The sequence below is a fragment of the Hemitrygon akajei genome, chromosome 21, assembly GCF_048418815.1.
Source record: "Hemitrygon akajei chromosome 21, sHemAka1.3, whole genome shotgun sequence".
NCBI lineage: Eukaryota > Metazoa > Chordata > Chondrichthyes > Myliobatiformes > Dasyatidae > Hemitrygon > Hemitrygon akajei.
In genome coordinates, this window is record NC_133144.1 from 56,553,694 (window position 1) to 56,578,887 (window position 25,194).

Sequence of the window (25,194 nt, forward strand, 5' to 3'; positions counted from 1 at the left end):
TCCTCAAGTAAGGAGACCAGAACTGCACACAGTACTCCAGGTGCAGCCTCACCAGTACCCTGTATAGTTGCAGCATAACCTTCTTCTCTTAAATTCAATCCCTCTAGTAATGAAGGCCATTTGCCTTCTTGATAACCTGTTGCACCTACAAACTAACCTTTTGTGATTCATGCACAAGCACTCCCAAGTCCCACTGCACAGCAGCATGCTGTAATATTTTACTACTTAAATAATAATCTGATTTTCCATTTTTCCTTCCAAAGTGGATGACCTTGCATTTACCAACATTGTACTCCATCTGCCAGACCCTTGCCCACTCACTTAACCTATCAACACCTCTCTGCAGACTCTCTGTATCCTCTGCACAATTTGTTTTTCCACTCAATTTAGTGTCATCAGCAAACCTAGATACACTACACTCAGTCCCCTCTTCCAGATCATTAATGTAAATTGTGAACAGTTGCAGGCCCAGCACCGATCCCTGCAGCACAGTCCTCATCACTGATTGTCAACCAGCGAAACGCCCATGTATTCCAATCCTCTGCTTTCTATGGGTTAACCAATCCTCTCTCCATGCTAATACATCACCCCCAACTCTATGCATCCTTATCTTATGAATAAGAGTTTTAAGTGGCAACTTATCGAGAGCCTTCTGGAAATCCAAGTAAATTACGTCCATCTGTTCCCCTCTATTCACTGCTCTCGTTATATCCTCAAAGTTTGTCAAACAGGACCTGCCTTTGCTGAATCCATGGCGTGACTGCCTGATGGATCCATTTCTTCCCAGATGCTTCGCTATTTCTTCTTTAATGCATCTTTTCAATCTTCAAGCATTTTCCAAACTACAGATGTTAAACTAACTGGCCTATAGTTACCTGCCCTTTGCCTACACCCTTTTTTGAACAATGGCATGACATTCGCCATCTTCCAATCCATCGGGAACTGTCCAGAGTCCAAAGAATTTTGGCAAATTATCATCAAACCCTCTACTATAACTTCTGCCATTTCTTTCATTACCCTGGGATGCATTCTATCAGGACCAGGGGACTTGACTATCTTTAGGCCCACAAGTTTGTTCAGCTGTACCTCTTTAGTGATAGCTGTTGTATCGAGGTCCTCACTTCCCATCGTATCCATAACATCTCTCTTTGGCATGTTAGATACATCCTCCATCGTGAAGACTGACACAAAATAGTCATTCAAAGCCTTGGCCATTTCCTCATTACCCAATGTCAATTCCCCCTTCTCATCCTCCAAGGGACCTATGCTCACTTTCGCTACTCCTTTCCGCTTTATATAATTATAGAAACTTTCACTATCCATTTTTATATTTTGTGTTAGTTTATTTTCATAACCTATCTTCTCTTTCAAATGCGCCTCCATCTTACCGGAACCGCTCTTACACTAACTAACTTGCTGGAGGAACTCAACAGGTCAGGCAGCATCCATGAAAATAAACAAACAGCCTTCATCTGGACTTGGGCCCGAAACGTTGGCTGTTTGTTTATGCTCATGAATGCTGCCTGCCCTGCTGAACTTCTCCAACATTTTGTAACCTGCAACCTGGTCATCTCTGAGGCTGAGGTACGCAGATGTTTCCAACGAGTGGACAGTCGCAAGGCTGCAGGACTGGACGGTATCCCAGGGCGAGTACTCAGGATGTGCGCAGCACAACTGGCAGGTGTGTTTACAGACATTTTTAATCTCTTCCTCTCCCACAGTAGAATGCCCTCCTGCTTCAAATTATCCACATTGTCCCTGTACCAAAAAAGACCAAGGTAACATGCCTGAATGACTGGTGTCCTGTCGTACTCACCTCGAATAATAAGCAAATGTTTTGAGAGGCTGGTGAAGGATTACATCTGCAGCTTGCTGCCACCCAAACTGGACCCCTACAATTCACCTACTGACACAAACGATTGACAGATGACAAAATAGCCACTGCTCTACATACCGTCCTTGCACATCTGGAGAAGAAGGATGCTTATGTGAGAATGCTTTCTTGGACTACAGTTCAGCATTCAACACTATAGTTCCATCCAGGCTCGACAAGAGGCTCAAAGACCTCAGCCTTGACCCTACCTTGTTGCAGCTGGATCCTGGACTTCCTGTCAGATTGTCAGCAGGTTGTAAGAGTGGGCTCCCTCACCTCCAACCCTCTGAATGTCAATACAGGAGCCCCTCAGGGTTGCGTACTGAGTCCCCTCCTTTACTCCCTGTACACCCACGACTGTATTGCCACCCACAGCTCCAATCTGCTACTTAAATTTGCTGACAACACTACATTGATTGGCCTTATCTCAAACAATAACAAAGTGGCTTACAGGGAAGAAGTCATCTCTCTGACACAGTGGTGTCAATAACACAACCTCTCCCTCAATGTCGCAAAAACAAAGTTGCTGGTTGTGGATTACAGGAGGAATGGAGACAGGCTCACCACTATTGACACCAATGGATTTAGGTTGAGAAGGTGAACAGCTTTAAGTTCCTCGGCGTTCACATCACTGAGGATCTCACGTGGTCTGTACGCAGCAGCTGAGTGTTGAAAAAGGCACAACAGTGCCTCTTTCATCTCAGACGGTTGAGGAAGTTTGGTATGGGCCCCCATGGGGCACGATTGAGAGCATCCTGACTGGCTGCATTACTGCCTGGTATGGGAACTGCACCTCCCTTAATTGTAGGACACTGCAGAGAGTGGTGTGGACAGCCCAGCGCATCTGTAGTCATGAACTTCCCATGATTCAGGACAATTACAAGGATGGGTGTGTAAAAAGGGCCCGTAGGATCACTGGGGACCCAGGCCATCCTAACCACAAGCTATTCCAGCTGCTACCATCCGGGAAGCGATACCACAGCATAAAAGCCAGGACCAACAGGCTCCGGGACAGCTTCTTCCACCAGGCCATCAGACTGATGAACTCACGCTGATTTGAGTGTACTCCATACTACATTGACTGTTCTATTTATGATAAATTACTATGATTGCACATTGCATTTAGATGGAGACGTAATGTAAAGATTTTTACTCCTCATGTATGTGAAGGATGTAAGAAATAAAGTCAATTCAATTCAATGTGTTACTCTGGATTTCCAGCATCTGCAGAATCTCTTGTGCTAAGAATAACTTGGGAAAAACAAGACTGTGGATGCTGGAATCTGCACATACTGCTGGCAGAACTCAGCGGATCAGGCACCAACTATGGAGGGAACTATACAGTCAATGTTTTGGGTCAGGACCCTTCATCAGGACTGGAATACTCCCCATCGTGTCCCTGGACAGGAGGTCGTAGCCATGCAAAATAAACAAGCAGAGTATAAAGTGCTTCTTAAAGGATTCTATTGAAATAACTTAAAGCAAATGTTAAAACTGTTAGATATTCCTGATTTTTAATCCATGACTTGGCAGAGACATTCTGTTTGATATGTTAAAGCACTTAGTTGATAAGCTTCTCCAAGCTATTGGGTAACTAAGGATCACATTTATTGACATCCCAAACAATACCTCTGAGGATGATGATCATATTACTTCTGATCAAGCAGCAAAGCAATGCATCACTGAGCTCTTTCATGGTTATTTCTGTTTCAACTATATAATTTCAAACAAAGTGTTTATCAACTGATTTGTTTTAGATGTTTAATTTTGGGAGTGGGAGAAAGGTCAAACTGTCTCTAAGAGCCATTCTATATTCACAGACTTTCAGTGTAACAGTAGAGATGCAGTTTATTCTTAATGTAGTCATTGTTCAAAGTTTTGAGAGAACTTAATAGACAAAACAAGGAGGAACTGTTTATATTGGCAGGAGGGCTGGTTACAAGAGGTCACAGTTTTAAGACTATTGGCAAGAGAGCTAAATGGGAGAAGGGATTTTTTTTACATAGCAAGTTGAAAGGACTGTGGAAATAAATAATACATTTCAAAATGAAAACACAATGTAGGTGAGGGCAATGAGAAAAGAGCATAGCGGATAGAGGTAGGGCTAATTGGCAAACTCTGTCAAAGAAATTGCATGTACACAAAACACTATATATTTTCTTTCTTTATTAACGTACTTAAGTTCATCACCTCTTCTAGGGCATAGGCTGCTGGTAGCAGCTCATCAGAGTCCTCTATCCTGGGCTAGTCTTCCAAGATGTCCCTAGGTGTAGCCTATCATCCATCTTCAAGATGAAGATCCTTCCTCTCCCAGAGATGAGATCTTTGGAGCTTCTGTTGGCATTTCTGTAGCTCTGAGTTTTTTACAGGATGGGGTTACTAGCTCCATGCCCAACCCTCCTCCTTTCCCAGCCAGGCTTGGGACTGTCCACGGCAGAGTTTTCCTTCTGTCCTTTATGATATTTTTGTGCTTTTAACAAAGTTTTGACACTAGCAATGGATATTCTGATCATGTGCTGTTGAGTGCTGCCATCACGTGTCCTCAAGCAGGGCAGGAAAAGAAGGAAAGAATAATAGAGATGGAAACTTGGTGATTGGTATATGGATGGTGGGCTGTATTAAACTGAAATGGTTATTGTTGACCAACCAAAACCTCAGTGGTGGAGTTGGCGGAAGATGATGACTCATCACAATGGCAGTGAAGATGGAAGAAGGCTGCAGCAGTGAAAGGTCCCCAGTCTTCTTGCACTCTATGCCACTGGACCCCGATCCTGATCTGTCAAGGACAGTGTGGTGTCTGTTCATGCATCAGCCTCCCCGTATATTAAACAAAGTCACATAAAGAAGGCATCATCCGTTAAGGGAATAACTCTTTGGGAGAACATCTTACTAGACGAGTGATCGCACTATTATTGTTGCCTCAAGTACTGAGGTAGAGTGAAAAGCCTTTCTTTGCATACCGTCTAGTCAGATTATCCATTGCTAAGTACATGAAGGCAGTAAAAAAACAAAATGCATAATATAGTGTTGTAACTACAAAGAAGGTGCAGTGCAGGTAGACAAATAAAGACCGCCATGAGCTGGATTGGGAGAGGAAGAATTCACCTTTTAGCATCTGAGAGGCCTGTTCAAGAGTCTGCAAACAGCAGGATAGAAGCAGTCCTTGAGGTTGATGGCATGTGCTCCCAAGCTTTGTAGCTTTTGACCTAATAGAGAAGAGAGATGAGCAGTGTTAGAGAGTGCCCTTGATACAGCTGGCTGTTTTTCAGAGGTGGTGGGAAGTGTAGATTGTGAAGGGGAGGCTGGTTTACGTGATGGACTGGGCTGTATTCAAAAGTCTCTGCAATTTGTTGCAGTCTTGGGAAGAGAAAAGGAGCTTTTTCAGTGCAGTGTGCCTCTGTGAAAGGAATTTCATTTCGATAACAAGACCATAAAACAGAGGAGCAGAATTGGGCCATTTGGCCCATCAAGTCCACATCGCCATTCCATCATGGCTGATTCATTATCTCACTCAACCCCATTCTCCTGCCTTCTCCCCATAACCATGGACATACTGACTAATTAAGAATCGATCAACCACTGCTTAAAATATACTCAATGACATGACCTCTATGTCTGTGGCAATAAATTCCACAGATTCACCACCCTATGGTTAGGGAAATTCATCCTCATCTCTGTTCTAAATGGACTCCTTCTATTCTGAGACTGTGCCCTCTGCTCCTAGACTCCCACACTATAGGAAACATAATCTCCATGTCCAATCTAGGCCTTTCATTGTTTGATAGATTTCAATGAGAGTTCTCCCCTCATTCTTCTAAACTCCAGCCTTATACCCAATGAGACATATTTGAAACATGGTTGTAATATAGTAGAGACATAGCATCAATTTGCATGACACACCTAAAGCAAGTGAAAATTAACGACTGATTTTTAGACCATTGGGCTAAAATTTAAAGATGCTCCCCCGTACATTTCTAATTTATAACCTCTGATTGTTAACCTCACTGCCACCCTCCTTAAATTTTTATGCAGCTCAGATATTGTATATCTGCTCCAAATTTACTTTGTTCCAAACAGCCCCCACAGTCAATCTACCCTCATTTAAAAATCCACAATCATGGCATGATGTCGTAAATCTTTGCAGCCTCTCTGAACAATTGTATTCTATCTACAATATTATGACTGGAATTTAACACAGTACTCTGTTCCTACAGTGCTTCTGATTTCACCAAAATCTTTAGCTGTAGTAATTGGGAAGAATTATGGAACATCATCCTCATTCTGGACAACCCACAGAAACCTGGCTCTGTCTTATCCTTGCACTGAAATGGCATGCAAGCCACAATATTAATCAAGAATAACTCAGTCTGCATGAAGGCTCTTGACCTGAAACATTGATTGTCCATTTCCCACCATCGTGACTCACTGAGTTCCTCCAGCTCCTTTATGTGCTTCTGCAACTTTCCAGCATCTGCAGTCTTTCGTGTCTCTGTGATCTTAATCATTCTTATTGAAGGCTGATGTCAAACAAGCCTGCTTATTACAACATTTTTCTCAGTCCTTCTTGTCATAGTGTTGCATCTCACTTCCAACAAACTTCTCACAAGGATGACACTGATCTTCAGCAAGTGAAAATTAACGACTGATTTTCCTAGTTGAGAGATAACTATTGGGCTAAAATTTAAAGATGCTCCCCCGTAATTTTCTTCCAGATATCTCCTTTGGATCTTTCATTTCCACTTGACAGTCCAGATAGGGCTTTAGTTTAAGAACTCATCTAAAAGACAGCACTTTGGCAGTGTATTGCTCCCCCGGTATTACATAGAAAGTAACCAGTTCAGGTAACTCTCCCATGGATGGTCCCAAGCCTAGCTGCAAAAGAAGAAGGATTGGGCATGAGGCTAGCAACCCCATCTGTAAATCCTCAGAGCTACAGAAATGCCATCAGAAGCTCCAAAGACCTCATCCCTGGGGGAGGAAGGATTTTTGCCTAGAAGATGTATGAAGTTGTGTGGTAATAGCAGAAAACAAAGGGCTGATTGAATATTGGCACAAGACTCATGCGAGCTGCTTTCAGTGGACCATGCCCCAGTAGGGTTGGTGGGCTTAAGAAGAAGAACCAGATGATGTAATCTAATCAGTGGAATGGTAGGTGTGGGCGTTGTCACAATAGACAGAATCAACAATGTCACAAAATGAGAGGTGTATTGGGAGATGACATTTGTTTTACCAGGCAGCAGATTTAATCATTCAACCAAATTTAGCTGCTGCTTACTGAGGAAGATAATCAAGGATTAGGGGCCTAACAGAATCACAGAAATTTATTACACAGAAACTTTCCATTTCAACACTTTGAGTTTTTCCCTTCTAGATGACTCCTTCTGTTCAGTTCTTGAGCTCCAACCTCATAGCTTACAGCATGTCAACTACAGTTTCAAGACTTTAAATGTGCTGAGCCTGTCTGTCTCCAGCATCTTGCAGGCAGAGTTCCAGATCTTCACCAATCCTCTGGGTGAAAAGAATTCTTGAAGTTCAAAAGTACAAAGTAAATTTATTATCAAAGTACATATACGTCACCATATCCAACCCTGAGATTCATATTTTTAGGGAAATCACAGTAAATACAAGAAACACAATGGACTGCACCCAATAGGAACGACAACCAATGTGCAAAAAAAAACTGTGCCAATACAAAAAGAAAAAGAGAAAAAGAAATAATAATAATAATTAATAAATAAGCAATAAATATTGAGAACATGAAATGAAGAGACATTGAAAGTGAGCCTATAAGGTGTGGGAAAAGTTCAGTGATGGGTTATTACCCCTCAACCATCAGGCTCTTGAACCAAAGGGATAACTTCCCCTCTGGTTCAAGAGCCTGATGGTTGAGGGGTAATAACTGTTCCTGAACCTGGTGGCATGGGTCCTGAGGCTCCTTTATATTCTTCCTGATGGCAACAGCGAGAAGACAGCATGGTCTAGATGGTGGTGGTCCTTGATGATGAACGCTGCCTTCCTGTGACAGCATTCTGTGTAGATGTGTTCAGTGGGGAGGGGAGAACTTTATCCATGATCCATCCTGGACCATATCCACTACTTTTTTGTAGACTTTTTCATACAAGGGCATTGGTGTTTCCATACCAGGCTGTGATGCAACCAGTCAATATAGTTTCCACCTCACATCTATAGTAGTTGGTCAAAGTTTTAGATCACATGCTAAACCTTCACAGCCTTCTAAGAAAGTAGAGGTGCTGCCAAACTTTATTGTAATGGCACTTACGTGCTGGGTCCAGGAGAGAGCTTCTGAAATTATAACGCAAAAAAATTTAAAGTTACTGACTAAAAACACAAAATGCTGGCAGAACTCAGCAGGCCAGACAGCATCTATGGGAGGAGGTAGTGACGACGTTTCATTTCGGCCCGAAACGTCGTCACTACCTGCTCCCATAGATGCTGTCTGGCCTGCTGAGTTCTGCCAGCATTTTGTGTTTTTATTTATTTCCAGCATCTGCAGACTCACTTGTGTTGCCTTCTCCACCTTTGATTCCCCCCATGAGGACTAGCTCTTGGACCTTCAGTTTCCTTCTCCTGAAGTCATAATCTTCTCCTTGGTTTTGCTGACATTGAGTGAGAGGTTGTTGTTGCAGCACCACTCAGTCTGATTTCAAATCTCCCTCCTATTTGCTGATTCATCACCAACATTGTTTCAGCCAATGACTGTGGTGTTATCGGCAAACATAAATATGGCACTGGAGTTGTGCTTAGCCTCACAGTCATAAGTGTAAAGTGAGTAGAGCGGGGGCTAGCTCATAGCCTTGTAAATGCATGCATGCTCAGGGAGATGTTGCTGCCAATCCAATCTGTAAGTAAGGAACTCTCTAATCATTCTTTTAGTAACTTTATTTAAGATGGATATAGGCCAAATGCAGGTAAATAGGACTAGCTCAGGTAGGCAGCTTAGTTAACATTGAGTAGTTAGATAACTCCAAGACTCTATAATTTATAACCTCTGATTGTTAACCTCACTGCCACCTTCTTTAAATTTTTATGCAGCTCAGGTATTGTATATCTGCTCCAAATTTACTTTGTTCCTGTTACGCCTGTGCTCCCCCCCTCCTTTTTGAGAATCGCAAGATCGCTATTAAGTCAGGTCAGGAGACCCAGGAAATGAGAGAAAGACATGCAGAATCCACAAAGAGTTTGGAATGTGTCCTGGCCTCCGAAAGGCAGAACCATTGATAACGGCTATTGTCTCTTGGAGACAGAATTGTGTATTGAGCGCTGTGCTATTCGGCGATGCCCTCAAGGAATCAGGCAACGTGGGCTGGTTGGGGGATGGCATCCTCCCCAACCTGATTGACATCTGAGACCCTGTGAGTAGGGATAAAAGAGGGTCTGTGGGAACAGCCCCTCAGACGCACCAGAAGAAATGCTAGAACTCCTGTAACAGCGTAATAGCGAAAGCCGGTGGAAAAGCCCACGTGCGTCCTTTTCCATTTGCCTCGGAATTGGTGGGCCTTTACCACGGAAGCACGGCTTTAGCTAACAACAAAGGGGAAATCAGCCCCCAATGACTCTCGAAGGATTGACATCATAAAAGGAATGGGCAAGTTAAACCTCCGTCTTTCTCTCCAACCAAAAGCTGCAGCTTGAATGAACTTGAGTGACTTTTATATTTCCATCGGACAATACATTATCCCCTAGACAACGATAGAGCTATTTCTTATTGATTATCATTATACCCGCGCTTTTAGATTTAGTATTGATGACGTATATTATCCATATGTTTGCATCAATGTTATTTTTGTGTATTTTTATCAATAAATACTGTTAAAAATAGTACCATCAGACTCCAACGGACCTCTCTATCTTTGCTGGTAAGTGACCCAGTTACGGGGTACGTAACATTCCAAACAGCCCCCACAGTCAATCTACCCTCATTCAAAAATCCACAATCATGGCATGATGTCATAAATCTTTGCAACCTCTCTGAACAATTGTATTCTATCTACAATATTATGACTGGAATTTAACACAGTACTCTGTTCCTACAGTGCTTTTGATTTCACCAAAATCTTTAGCTGTAGTAATTGGGAAGAATTATGGAACATCATCCTCATTCTGGACAACCCACAGAAATCTGGCTCTGTCTTATCCTTGCACTGAAATGGCATGCAAGCCACGATATTAATCAAGAATAACTCAGTCTGCATGAAGACTCTTGACCTGAAACATTGATTGTCCATTTCCCACCATCGTGACTCACTGAGTTCCTCCAGCTCCTTTATGTGCTTCTGCAACTTCCCAGCATCTGCAGTCTTTCGTGTCTCTGTGATCTTAATCATTCTTATTGAAGGCTGATGTCAAACAAGCATGCTTATTACAACATTTTTCTCAGTCCTTCTTGTCATAGTGTTGCATCTCACTTCCAACAAACTTCTCACAAGGATGACACTGATCTTCAGAACCACTGTGAAGCTGTTTAACTAAGAACAAGTAAGATCAAAAATTAAAGTTACCCGATTCTACACAGCCAAAGTGCTGTATGCAGAGGGTCCGTGCGTTTCTTCTTCTCATACAAATCGTTTATTATTTTCCTTCAGTATAGAGTTCTTCTCTTCCTCCTCAACTAATCAGTTTTCAAATTACTTACAAACTTAATAATCATTTACATCAACACTAGATGAAAAGAACCCAGTGCTGCCCCCTGTAGGACATAATGGAAACATCCTTCCCCAGTCCAAAGCAATTTTGCCTCTGGCTTGCCATTTCCTTTGGATCCTAAAGCTTGACCAGTCTGCTGTGCAGAGTCTTGTCAAAAAAACTTGCTTTCATCTATGCATACAAAAACAAAATGTAATTTTCACCCATGCTCTTTGTAACTATCTCTACAAATTAAATCATTAGCCACACTATTACCTTAACAAATTCATGCTGATTTTCTTTATTTATCTGTGCCTTATATAACCACAGTATTATTTGATGGAATTGCCAATACTCACATTTAAATCAGTAGGATTGTACTTGCATAAACAAATCCTATCTCCCTTTTTAAACAAATGCATAACTGTAATGAACCTCCAGTCCTCTAAAGTCATTCCTGGTACCACGTTCCCACCCCTTAAAATTTCTTATCTTTGTCTGGATTTAAACCTAATCTGAAAACTACTTCATTGATCTTTGTGCCAGGATGATTCATTCAGTGCGCCTTGAGCAAAAAATATTGAGACTAAACACAAGAGATTCTGCAGATGCTGGAAATCCAGAGCTTCACACACAAAATGATGGGAGACCTCAGCAGGTCAGGCTTCTTGCTTCTTCTCCCTTCCTTAACAGTTCCAATGAAGGGGTTCAGCCCAAAACATTGACTGCTTATTCATTTCCATAGATACAACTTACTGAGTTCCTCCAGCACTTTGTAGATATTTGATTCTGTTGCTCTGGTGTAGGAACGAGTGCAATAGTTGGAGTGAGATATAAAACACCTCTGCCAATTATTTTAAAGATTCCAAATTAGACCATCAGACACAAGTCTGAGGCCATTCGGCAGATTGAGTCAGCTTTATTCTTACATCATGGTTGCTATATTATACCCCTCAAGTCTCGACCTCATTTTCCTGCCTTCTGCCCATAATGTTTGACACCAGGTTAGCTCTATTTGTCACACGTGCATCAAAACATATAATGAAATGTGCCATTTGCCACAAATCAAATCAATGAGAATTGTGCCCATGTAAAACGATCATATTAAAAATTGAAAGATTACCTTTATTTGGAGTGAAATGAGCACTTGTGGTCTCAACGTAGCATGCTCACACTCATTAACGCTAACGGTTCAAGTTTATAACGTGGAAGGAAACTAGGACATCCTGAGCAAACCCACACATTCATAGTTATAAACTGTGGCACAAATTGAACCTCAATCAGTGATCACTGGCCCTGTAAAGCAATACGCTACCATGCATTTGCAAGTTATCCCATGATATTACCTCATTGCAGGAAAATGTATCCCTAGTGGAATGGTCTATTTTTATCCCTCAATCAACATTATTAGTAATTACACTAATTGGTCACTGTCAGTATAGGCAATCCCTTACAATTTAAGATAACTTGTTTCTACTCCAGTTTAAATGGGTTCCAAGATGCTTTTTGAGGCCAGTGTGGTAACCAGAGAACAGACACCAAACACAGGAAGAACTTGGTGGTTCAGGGAGCATCTCTGTAGTGGGAAAATGTGTAAATTTGCATTTTAACACTCCTCCCCACTCCCTCACCATCCTGTCTGTCCCATCTTCAGCATTGCCACAGAGATGCAAACACAAATTGGAAGAGCAACATCTCATATTTCCTCTGGATGGCTGGCAACCCAATACTCTATTTATTGAATTTTCCAATTTCAGGTAATCTACTCTGTCAGTGCTCTCTTCCCACACACAGTTTCTATTTCCTATGTTCATCCCTTACCTTCACTTAGTTTCATCAGCCCATCATCCCCTCCAGATCCACCTACCATCCTGTAGTTTGCCTCCACCATGAATCTATCAATCATCTTTGTACCCTCCCAGTCTTCATGTAGGGTCCGGACCCAAAGCATAGGCCTCCACCTTCTGCCTCCACAGATGCTGCTTGACCTGCTGAATTTTTCTAGAATTTTTGTTTCTTTTGTTGTTGTGGATTCCATTATCTGCCATCTCTTTTAGAATGTAGAACAATAGAACATTACAGCACTATACAGGTCCTTTGGCCCACGATGTTGTGCCGATCTTTTAACCTGTTTGACAATCAATCTCACCCTTTTTCACACATGGCCCTCCATTTTTATATCGTTCCATGTGCCTACCTAAGAGCATCTTAAATGTCCCTAATGTGGTAACTACTTATGGGTCAGAAGGTGTTTGGTGGGCAGGCGGGGGAGTGGTTGGTGAATGGTTTGTTTTTTACTCTATTTGCGTGAAGCTTTTGTGTGCTCCCAGTCCATGGATTTGAGGCACTTACGTGTCCCAATCACATTGCTTTGTTTCCTACATTATAAAAGTGATCACAATAACCAACAAAACTTAATTGGCTGTAAAGTGCTCTTACATTCTGATAGAGATCAGAACAATGCAATCAACATGCAAATTTCTCTTCTGATGGCAAAGGAGCTAAACCCACAAACCCAAAATAAAATGCTTTGGATCAGTTTCATGTAATAAGTAAGTCTAGTTGCAATTGCTTCATAAGTAAATATGCCTTACGACAGCAATGGGGTGATCATGGATTTGCCCCAACAAACAAGCTACTGGAAGAACTCAAACAAGAGAAAATCTGCAGATGCTGGAAATCCAAGCAACACACACAAAATGCTGGAGGAACTCAGCAGGCCAGGCAGCATCTGTGGGAAAGAGCTCAGTTGATGTTTTGGGCCTGATAGATAGCATCTGTGGAAAGAAATGGTGTTTTGGGTCAAGACCTTTCATCTGGACTGGAATTTGCCTACTCTTTTCACCAGGATGTACAAAAGTACTCCAAAGTGGTGCCACTCAAGACATGATATGCAGTCTTATGGTTTGATTCCACAGTCAATGAAGTTAAGCAGAGATACATGAGACAAAAATAAACCTTGAATAATGAATTCCCCGAAGTACAAGGTAGTTTAGTGTATATTACATGGAAATGTGTTAATTCTGATCTATGACAAGAAGTGACTATTTTCCATAACATAACTAGTTTCCACAAATGACAGTAAAACTGTATTCCATGTTACATCATACAAAAATAATGAAAGGTGCTACTTACGTGCATACCCTGTCTTTAAAAAAGTAACCATATGTTCTACTTAAAGGTTGAAGGTAAAGATTATAAATTTTATTTGTCACATGTACATTGACACATACACTGAAAATGCATTGTTTGCAGCAACAACCAACAGAGTCCGAGGTTGTGCCGGGGGCAGCCTGCAAGTGTTGCCACACTTACGGTGCCAACATAGCATGCCCAGAGCACACTAAACCTAACCTGGAATGGGGGAGGAAACCCATGTGGACTTGGGAAGAATGTACAAACTCCTTACAGAGAGCCTCAGGAATTGAATCCGGTTTTTTCAATCACCTTCTCTGTAAAATACTATGCTAACCATTACACTACCATGCTTCCAGACTACTTACTTGCAATCCATCTGGCAGAAAATAAACTTAATTGACTGTAAAATGCTCTTATATTCTGATAGAGATGAGATTAATGCAAAGAAACTTAACTAGTCTTCCCCTCTCCATTTATGTTACAGATTCTGGGGAATCAGGCCAAAGATGCTGATGGTGATCTGCTTTCTTGCACCACTACAGGTGAAGTCATTAAGACGCTCTCACAATGCTGTTGGGCAGGGTTACGATGAAGGAAAGGTGATAGATTTCCACGTTAGCTTCTATGGGACTTGGGAGGGGAACATATAGGTGTGGTGTTCCCATGTGTCTGCTGATACTGTCCTTGATGGGAGAGATAAGGGAAGAATTATCCTATATACTTTAAGTGGTATATTATTTTCACATTATCATATTGAAAGTATGTCAATTGAATGTATTAAGTAAACATCCTGCGGTTCATTTTTACACTCCTGAAGTCTCAGATCATGCATCACTATAAATAGCAAAACATTAAAAGGGCAAACAAGCTCTTTAATTGATAGTACGCTACAAACAAAACTAAAATTGCTATACAATTTAAAAACACGATGCTTATTAAGATGAGATGCGATGTAACAATTAACTTGAATGCACCCATCACTAAAAAGATACAATCCTTGCCTTGTAAACCAAGCTTATCGTTGGGATAGAGATAATTACTTGTAGAACTATTTTAAAATCATAATGTCAGGGATTTTGGAACTGGAGGATATAGAATGTGGTTATTTTCAAAGGGTGTTCCAATCTGGACATCCGGATGTCAAGGGCTTGGAGAGAATCCAGAGGAAATTTACTGGAATGACTCTAGGAATGAGTTGGATGAAGACACTGGAGAATCCAAGGTTTTTAAAGCTGCAAAAGAATAATGGTGCATTTAATAGAGGTGTTCAAAATCATGTGATTTTTTAAATAGAGAAAGCATGAAAGATCTACTTCCCCTGCAGGAGAATCAGATGGAAACTAAATTCCAGGTTATTGGCAAAAGATCAAAAGTAATTTATTTCAATATTTTTACTACAATTTGTGTCAATGACTGGCCTAAAATGAAGCGGAATCAATGGATAGTTTACGAAGGTCATTGGACACCAGGGAACCTTGTCGGAGAAAGGCAACATGATAGAACATTCACTGCACACTCATGGGCCAAATAACTTCCTTCTGTGCTAAACCATTCATGTTTTAGGACAAAGGACTAAATTTTTTTTCACAATACTTGTAAGTCAACTCAGAAGTTTGTAGCTGGGTATAGATAGGGGTCTTACTAACCCATGAAAGACTGAAGCCAAGTAAATGATGATGAAAATATAAGGATAAGGAATAATCAGAGTTTAGGAATGTTCTGAATACTGGCAATTGTAAAGCAAAACATGAAAAATAAGCTGATCTTGAAAAAATACAAATTGCTGGGATTCCAATCATTTACACTCAGTGACCACATTATTAGATACCTAATGAAGTGGCCACTGAGTGTATCTTTGTGGTCTTCTGCTGCGCTGTAGCCCGTCACTTCAAGGTTTGACGTATTATGCATTCTGAGATGCTCTTCTGCGTGCCATTGTTATAAGGTGTGGTTATTCAAGTTACTGTCACTTGAACCAGCCTGGCCCTTCTCCTCTGACCTCTCTCATTAACAAGGCACTTTCATTCATAGAACTGCCACTGATTGAATGTTTTTTTTGTATTTTACATCATTCTCTGTAAATAATAGAGACTATTGTGCATGAAAATCCCAGGAGATAATCAATGTCTGAGATACTCAAACCACCCCGTCCGTCACTTAGATCACATTTCTTCCCCATTCTGATGTTTAGTCTAAACAACAACTGACTCTCTTGATCATGTCTGCATGCTTTTATGCATTGAGTTGCTGCCCCATGACTGACTGTAAAAGATTAAAGATTGCAAATCCTTCAAATTGTTTGTCTTTTGCTGTAGTGACCAGAAGAAATGTTATCTTCTTTAATTAATAAGATGAATTTTGAGTTTAGTTATAATGCTTATTTTTCAAGGGATGATTGGAAGACATAGGTATTGAAGTGAGCAAATTAAATCAGAATGATGCATTCTGATTTAACAATGAAATTTAACAATGAATTCCCTAACAATGAAACTACAATGACTTATAGTATAAGAAATCAGCATTCAAGTATTTTAAGTCTGTGAGCTAAATCACTCCTACTCCTTCAGGTCATCTGGGATATTCTGATGCGATATGTGCTTCTTTTTTGCTGTTTTTTTGGGACTGTTGAGATCGGCATGGTCAGATTGCATCCAGTTCACATCGGAAATGACCATTAAGGTATCATTTTATAGGAGCACTTGGAGATTTTGCAATAAAAGTGAGAATTCAAGTCAAATTAGCATGGAATATCATGCTTCAACCATCTTCAGAAATGAAAATCAACTCCCATGACATCTCTTACTTCACCATGATCACCAGAGTTCTTAGTTTTATTTTTTACTTATTTATTATTATTATTTGCTTTTTAAGCATTTGCACAGTATCTCTTCTTTTGCATATTGCTGCTTGTCAGTCTTTGAGTGTAGTTTTTAATTAATTCTATTGTATTTCTTCATTCTACTGTGAATTCCTGCAAGAAAATGAATCTCAGGGTAGTATATGCTGACGTGCACTCAGTGGCCACTTTATTAGATACACCTGTTCACCTGCTCATTAACGTAAGTTTCTAATCATCCAATCATGTGGCAGGAGCTCAATGCATAAAATACATGGTCAAAAGGTTCAATTGTTGTTCAGACCAAACATCAGAATGAGGAAGAAATGTGATCAAAGTGACTTTGAACGTGGAATGATTGTTGGTTCCAAATGGGGTGGTTTGAGTATCTCTAAAACTGCTGGTCTCCTGGGGTTTTCACACACAGAAGTCACTAGAATTTATAGAGAATGGTTAAAAGAACATAAAACATCCAGTAAGCGGCAGTTCTGTGGGTGAAAACACCTTGTTAATGAGAGAGGTCAGAGGAGAATGGCCAGATTGGTTCAAGCTGACAGGAAGGTGACAGTAACTCAAATAATCACAAATTACAACAGTAGCATGGAGAAGAGCATTTTTGAATGCACAACATGTTGAACCTTGAAATGGATGTGCTGCTATGACAAGCTCTTTGAGCACGTGTGGGGAGCTAGAGCACACTGTGTTCCATGGTTTTTAGATCACCTGAATTGGTTAATTGTTGTTTAACAAGAGTAGTTAATTGCTTAGAGTTCCTTGTGTTTGTTTTTGAGTGACTTGCTCTTTGTATTGAGGTCTTCTGGTGCTTTCTGTATAAACTTGTTAAGTTTATTTTGATAAGCAGGGATTCCATGTTATTTGTATTATTTGAGCAGCACCTGATTAGCACTAATCGCAGGGTCCTAGTTTTGAGAATGTTGTGTGTCACTCAGCCGCGCTGCCAATGTTCAGTTGGAATTCGTATTGTCACTGTCTCTACACTGGAGTCTGTCTTTCCTCTGCATTTGTGCTCCAACATTGCCTGAGCACACCGTGACAGGCTGCAGCAGCAGAAGACCACGAACATGCACTCACTGGCCACTTCATTAGGTACAGGATGTACCTAATATATGGCCACTGTACATACATACTTTGAAAACAATTTTACTTTGAGCTTTCAACTTTATCCTACTTTTATTTAAAATATCAATATGTGGATCTTTCCTCTAAATTTTGAAATGTAATATCAAATTTCCTCCCAACATGGTTATGATCGATGAGATGTTCCACTATCATTTATCTGCCATCTAATTCCAGGTTACTCATCACTCTAACTCATATGATCAGCTTTCAGGGACTGGAAGTTGTAATATAATCTGGTAAGTTGTGAGACAGTGGTTTAATATTAACCAGTTGTAATGCTGGTCTCTGCTTTATTAATCCGGTGATAAATATCACTCTCCTGATTCTACAAACATCCATTAAATATGTTCTAGAGATGAATTTTCTATATCTTTCACATGTGTGCTTCTCAAAGTCGAAGTCTAATGATTTAATGAAAATTAAATTCCTTGTAAGTGGTATCACAGGTGGATAGGGTCATAAAGAGAGTTTTTGGCACATTCATTATCATATGATGTGTCATCTGAGGTTGGTGATCCTGAACTCGTGACCATGATTGTTCTTGGCAAACTTTTCTCCAGAAGTGGTTTGCCATTGCCATCTTCTGGGTAATGTCTTTACAAGATGGGAGACCCCAGCCATTGTCAATACTCCTCAGAGAATGTCTGCCTGGCGTCAGTAGTTTCATAACCAAGACTTGTGATATGCACCAGCTACTCATACGACCATCCACCAGCTGCTCCCTTGGCTTTATGTGACCCTGATCGAGTGGTGGGGTGGGGGGGGGGGGGGTTAAGCAGGTGCTCCATATTGCCCAGGCATGACCTGCAAGCTAGCGGAGGGAAGGAGCACCTTATTCCTCCTTTGACAGAGACATGGCTCCACTTCGCCATCCAATTTGGCATATTAGCCTTCACAGGGTGGCACAATAGTGTAATGGTTAGCCCAATGATTTACAGTACAGGAGTTTTGGGTTCAATTCCTGCTGCGTACATTTGTACATTCTCCACATGACTGTGTGGGTTTCCTCTGGGTGCTCTGGTTTCCTCCTACAGCCCAAAGGCATACTGGTTGGTAAGTTAATTGATCGTTGTAAATTGTCCTGTGATTAGGATAGGATTAAATTGGGGATTGCTGGGCTGTGTGGACTGAAGGGCTGGGAGGGCCTAGTCTGTGTGTATCTCAATGAATATATGAATAGAAAGTATTGAGTACGGGAGTTCAGATTTTACATTGGAGATAAGACATTCATGAGGCCAAACTTGGAGCTTTGTGTGCTGTTCTGACCACCACCTACAGGAATGATATCAACAGCATTGAAAGAGTGCAGAGAAAGTTTACTAGGATGTTGCCAGAAGTTGAGGGCAAGTTGGTAATGGCTAGGGTCACACTTCTTGTAAAATCTCTGCCAAGAATTAGGTAATGGCAAACCACTTCTGTCAAAAGATTTGCCAAGAACAATCACAGTGAGAGAACGTGATCGTCCACATCACATAGACACGGCACATAATGATGATGATGATTCACAAAATCCAGGAAATTCCAGACTGCTTAAAGCACATCGCTTTCAGGATGTCCCAATGTGCTTCATAGCCAGTTTTAAAACGTGGGCTATGCTGTGCTACAATAAAAGGGGCAGCCAACGGGGGAACAGCAAGCTCCCACAATCAGCAAAGTTTCAGTGAAAGGATGATCAGTTTTGGATGCAGGTTTTGCAACCAAAATGTTGACAATTGCTTTACCCCCTCCCTCCACAACAGATGCTACTCAACTTGCTGAGTTCCTGCAACAGATTGTTATTCTAGATTTCAACATCAATTGCATACCACTACTCAACTTTAGTGATGTTGGTTGATGGATAAATATTTCCCAAGCACTAGGACTACACCACCAGTGTGCAAGATAATTGCCACAAAATCTACCCAATAATGAACTCCAAACTGCGATTAAACAGTTCTCCCCTGCATTCTTTTACAGAATTGCACCCAATATTTAGTGGTTTTTTTTCACTTTTTAATGTAAATCTCTGTTTTTTTGAAATAATTACATTTTTAACATCGTGGGTTTCTACCTTCCAATTACAAATATTTTGACTCTTAACCCGTTTAGCTGTAAAATGGAATTCCCCATTTTTTTGCACATTCAGTGCATACTTGTATGTGCGCAGAGGAATTAGTTCTGGAACGTTTCCATGTGTTAAACACACTCTCTCTCTCTCTCTCACACACACACACACAGTGCTATGAAGGACATACTCCAGCATTCTTCTCTGAATGACCGCGCTATGAGCAGTCGTGTAGTAAGACACAAAGGAATTATTAAAGAGTTCGTGTGTAACGAGATCCAGAAATGGAGTAATTGTCCGGTCTGAACAATTGGCTATCGTGCAAAGGAGACAAAAAGCGGGGTTGCGTGCGAACGTGACTTGAGGGTACGTGAGATGCCAGGAATCTTATGGCAGGTACAGCAACTTGAACTATGCGCACTTAGTCACGCAACAGTCCAAAGCAAGCAGAACCGGAACACGCCTGTTCCCAACACCCTTTCCTCGCCAGAGGCATCACTCTCTCAGGGCATTTAACTCCTCAAACAAGCTTGCTCGCTTTCAGTCTTGCGGCAGATTTAATCTAACCCGGGGCGGTCGCTATCTTCTCACCAGCCCCCTCCCTCCCGTTTACAGGTAACCAACAGGTAGATGATAGTATCTGCCACATCCTGGTCTGTCAGACTGACGGGCTCCTTGCAACCAAGCTTCCAGTGAGGTGTTTTATTGCACGGTTCTCAGTCAAGCGTGTCTCTATGCTCCCTAAACTCTGCTGTGCACCGTCCTATTTACAGATTGCACTTTGTCCAACACCCCTGTTCCAGTTTCCAGATTCCTAAAGCCAAAAAAAAACAAGTTATTGGAGGAACTCAGAGGGTGAGGCAGCATCTGTAGTGGGAAATGTATGGTCAACATTCCTGGTTGAGTCCTTTCATCTGCACAGGAATTTTCTCACTGTTTTCACTTAAATACAAAAGTGCTCAAGAATATTTCTACTAAGGGCCATCATATGGACAGGGCAAGGACTCAGAATGTCCACTGTCCATTTCCTTCCACTGGTGGGGCTGGACTCCTTTGAGTTCCTCCTGTGGCTTGTGTGTTGCTCCAGATTCCATCATCTGTAGTCCCTTGTGTCTCCCGCTCATTGACACCTTAGCCTGATCTTCGACCATTACTACGCTCTTGCCTTGCCAAATGCAGATCGCCAATGACTCTTCCAGCTCAAGGAGCAAGAGCTATGCAAGCGAGCCCCTTGCTCAGCAAGCTGCTCTCTCTGATGTGGGACAAAAGAGCAGTGGTCGACAAATTGGCTCAGCTAGTGGAGTGGCTGTCTCACTCTTGACCTGGGTTTAGTCCTGACCTCTGCTGCTGTCTGTGTGGAGTTTGCACGTTTTTCCTGTGATCATGTGCATTTCCTCAGGATACTCCGGTTTGCTCCCACATCCCAAACACTTGTAAGTCAGTAGTTTAATTGGCCACAATAAGTTGCTCCTTATGTGTAGTTTTCCAGTAGAATCTGGAAGCAGCTGATGGGAATATGAGGGGAATAAAATGTTATTTATTGTTGTAAAACTGTATTTGATGACTGGCATGTGCTGAAAATCCTGATCCATGCTCTGAGGCTCTACAACTCCCTGAGTTCTTCCTGCAGTCACTCACAATATTTATCCTCCTACTAAAACCTACATCACAACCTTTCCACATTTGCTGCCTGGTAGCTCACAGGGCACAAAATCACTATTTCCTAAATTCAAGCAAATGCACTTCTTTATGAAGCACTTTGGGACAACCCCCTTTGGTTCTAGAAGACAATCAAAAAGTACAATCCACTTTCCACTCCAACATAGCTCAGATCCAACTAATTTGGCCTTTTAGGCACCCACTATTTTAATTTTGGTGCCTTCAACTGCCCAGACCTTCTGTAATTCCTTCGCTAAACCTCATAGACTCTGCTTCTTGCCAACATTCCTTACCTTCTTGACCAAGCACTTGGGATATTTTCAGTTAAAAAACTCAAGTGCTGGAGGACTTGGTGGTCAAGGCAGATTCAGTAGAAGGAAATGGAGGACAATCGTTGTTTCAGATGATTTATTTGGAATTAAGTACGATGTCTCTTGTGGCTCAATGAGCCCATGACACTCAATTGCATCCTTGTGACCAATGAACCCACTAACCTGTACGTCTTTGGAATGTGGAAGAAACTGGAGTACCTGGAAGAAACCTACATGGTCTCAGGGAGAATGTACAAACTCTGGAGACAGGGGCACAATTGAACAGAAGTTACCGACTCTGCCAACGATACGCTACTACACCGCCATAAAGATTCTAGTCCTGGGTATGGTTTTATGACAAGAAACTAGTGGTTCCATCGGAAAATTATTAGCTATCAGCCATCTGTGGACCAGCTTATTTCAGATTTTGACAAGCAAACTTTGAAGTCTGGAGCATCTTAAATATCTGGTGATATTCAGGTAAGGTTACCTTAATCTAAATGAGCTTATCTCAGTTGTAGAAGAAAGTTAAGTGTGGGTGAATGTTTGAATTGGTTTGTTTCTTTCTGTAGGTTGTGGTGCTTCTAAGTTTATTTTTATTATTTTGTTTATTAAAATGTAATTTTAATTTGCATTGTTTAATCTGTAAGTGTAGTTTTTAAATGTCTTTGACGTTTGGAGGCATCTATAACTGTGGATGTTCTACCTGTCTGGATGCTCTGCAGGTGCAGCAGGTCAGCTGACCCTCTGCACTCAGACAAGGTATGTTTGGGCAGGAATTGTGAGCAAGTTACCTTAGCAGAAACCCAAACCACTTTGATCCATTCCACTAATGTTCTGATGCAGTTTCTGCTTATGAGTGTATTATACACATCCAGTGGTCACTTTATTAGAAACACCTGTGCACCTGCTCGTTAATGCAAATATCTGATCAGCCAAAAATGTGGCGGCAACTCAGTACATAAAAGCATGCAGACATGGTCACGAGGTTCAGTTGCTGTTCAGACCAAACATCAGAACGGGGAAGAAACATGATCTAAGTGACTCTGACTGTGGAATAAATGGGAATAAATTTTTGATGCTTACAGGGTGGTTTGAGTGTCTCAGAAACTGCTGATCTCCGAGGATTTTCACAGATAACAGTCTCTAGAGTTTACAGAGAATGGTGCAAAAAATGAAAAACATCCAGTGGGTGGTGGTTCTGTGGGTGAAAACGCCTTGTTGATGAGAGAGATCAGAGGAGAATGGCCAGACTGGTTCAAGCTGACAGGAAGGCGACAGTAACTCAAGTAACCACTTGTTACAACAGTGGTTTGCAGAAGAGCATTTATGAACACACATCATGTTGAACCTTGAAATGGATAGGCTACCTGGGCAGAAGACCACTAATATACACTCAGTGACTACTTTGCTAGGTAGAAAAAGTTCCTAATCTTAAAAGTACCAAGTCGTAGAATATTTGGTGGTGCTTTTGACACACAGAAGTTGGAAAAAGAAATTACTGAAGAAGCAAGGCACATGATTGTTTGTAATTCTAGCACGGTGTTGAGCAGGGATGATCAGTTGGTGCTGATAGCCTTGTGTAAACCTACCCACTGTGAACTCTTGCACCTAGGATCATATTTACTACTTAGAAACAAATCATGAAACTTAACTCTTTCCTTTGAATTTGCACGTGCCAATCATTCTCCTTGATCTGAATGTCCAACTTGTGCCAGTTGACATATGCTCAGGAGGCAACTGAACTACTCGTGTTCCTTTTTCTTGTCTGCTTTTACTACACGATAGTTACAAGTTCAAATTTAATTATCATTCAACAACACACATGTATACAGCTAAATGAAACATCATTCCTCTGGGCTAAGGTACAAAACACGTTACATACAGTCACACACAGCACATATAGTTACACTAGCACATACAGTCACAAAACAATATCAGCACAAGTCCCTGAATGGCATGGTCTGACGATTGATGGTGCATGGGATGTTGTCCTGGAGCCATGTTTCTGCAAGAACAAGCATGTAGCAGTTCCTCATCTCATGCTGGGTCAGCTGCAGCTGAAGGCAATCCAGCTTGTCTTCCAGGGAGCAAATGCTGGAGAACAGCACTGACAGCACAGCCTGCCTGTAGGGGCCAGCCCCCAACCCAGCACAGATTCCAGTTCACCTTCTGTTCTCCACCACACTGCCCCTGGAGCCCCCTATCCCGGGTGGTTGCAACAGGCGACACCACAGCATGAGGGCCTGGTCCGCACAACAAACCGAGGCCACGCAGATCCTCTGCTGTCTGTCTCGCCAATGGGCTGGACCTGCAGTATTATGTATTACCAATGCCCAAGAGGGTCTTGCAATCACAAGAAAAACATTTAAGGCAAATATGTGCTCTATTTGTTGGACCCGGAGAGGCCACTGCAACGAAGCACACCGCAATTTTACTGGAAGATCATAAACTGCCCCTGTGCTGTCCTGCCACTCACCCCCACCCACTTCCCAGTAAAAACGTTTGAAATCTGCAACTCAGTGGGAAGGAAGCAGACTTTATTGGAAGCTAAGCAGAAATGGTAAGAAAATCAGGGAAAAAAAACATTTTCCAAAGTACCTTTCATGGCCCTTTCAGCATATGACATTTTTCAGGGGGTGTTGACATGATAGGTGTTGAGTTGATGTCTTACCTGCTGGAGCTATTGGAACCAGAGGTCATGGTCTTAAGGTAAAGCTGATCACTTGTTTTAAAACATAACCATGGCTGATGAGTGTGAATTTTACAACTCAGAAGTCATGAACTTTTGGAATTCTTTACTCAAGATTTTGAGAGATTTCAGAGGTTCAAGTTTATTTATCACAGGTACATCGAAATGTACAGGGAAATGCATTGTATGCATTACAAACAGCACACCCAAGGGTGTGCTAGGGTAGCCCACAAGTGTCCACACATTCCAGCACCAACATATCACACCCACAGTGATTGGCAGAACAACACAGAACACAACAAGCAATAGCAGAGCAAGCCCTGTTCCTCCCTCCCATCTCTGCACATTATCCTAGGACAGGCCTCCAGCCTCTGGTGGATTCAGATTCTGGTTAGCAGACGCTGAGCTTCGACCTCCCAGGCAGACAACTGCAGATTTTGCTCCGGCCGACGGGTCTTGGCTTCTGGACTTTTGATTAAACCCTCAGGCCTTGATCCTTGTCATTGATCCCAGGGCACGCCAATCACTAAACGTCAGGTCTTGAACTCCACACTTGATTATGACGGGATCCCAAGCACTTGGCCTTGAACCCAGCAGGTTATGGAAGCTCAGGACAAAAGGGATGTAGAGTTTGGAAATTAAAGAGATCTGTGATAAGTATGGGAAAGTGACACTAAGGCAAAAGATCAACCGTGATCTCACTGAATAGTCCACTCCTCCCATTTGTATGATTTATGTCTTAAAGCGCTTTACTGTTCTTTTGACATATCTTAGAGATAATAAGCTTGAACTTGAGCAGACCCTTCATCCCAATTCAAAAAGGGAACAGGCTCTCCAGAATGGGAAAGAAAATGGGCT

The 25,194-nt window shown here is 41.7% G+C and overlaps 2 long non-coding RNA genes across 3 annotated transcripts in view; both read left to right on the plus strand.

The window, feature by feature from the left end:
• The window catches only part of LOC140714323 (uncharacterized), a 261,371-nt gene extending 247,129 nt beyond the window's left edge, over positions 1 to 14,242 (plus strand). Inside the window, exon 3 of the long non-coding RNA XR_012095860.1 lies at positions 14,139 to 14,242. This is a non-coding gene — a long non-coding RNA (uncharacterized lncRNA). The remainder of the gene's footprint in view (positions 1 to 14,138) is intronic.
• Positions 14,243 to 19,874: 5,632 nt separating this feature from the next.
• Positions 19,875 to 25,194, plus strand: part of LOC140714322 (uncharacterized) — a 118,046-nt gene continuing 112,726 nt past the window's right edge. For both annotated transcript variants that reach the window (XR_012095858.1, XR_012095857.1), the window contains exon 1: positions 19,875 to 22,124. This is a non-coding gene — a long non-coding RNA (uncharacterized lncRNA). The remainder of the gene's footprint in view (positions 22,125 to 25,194) is intronic.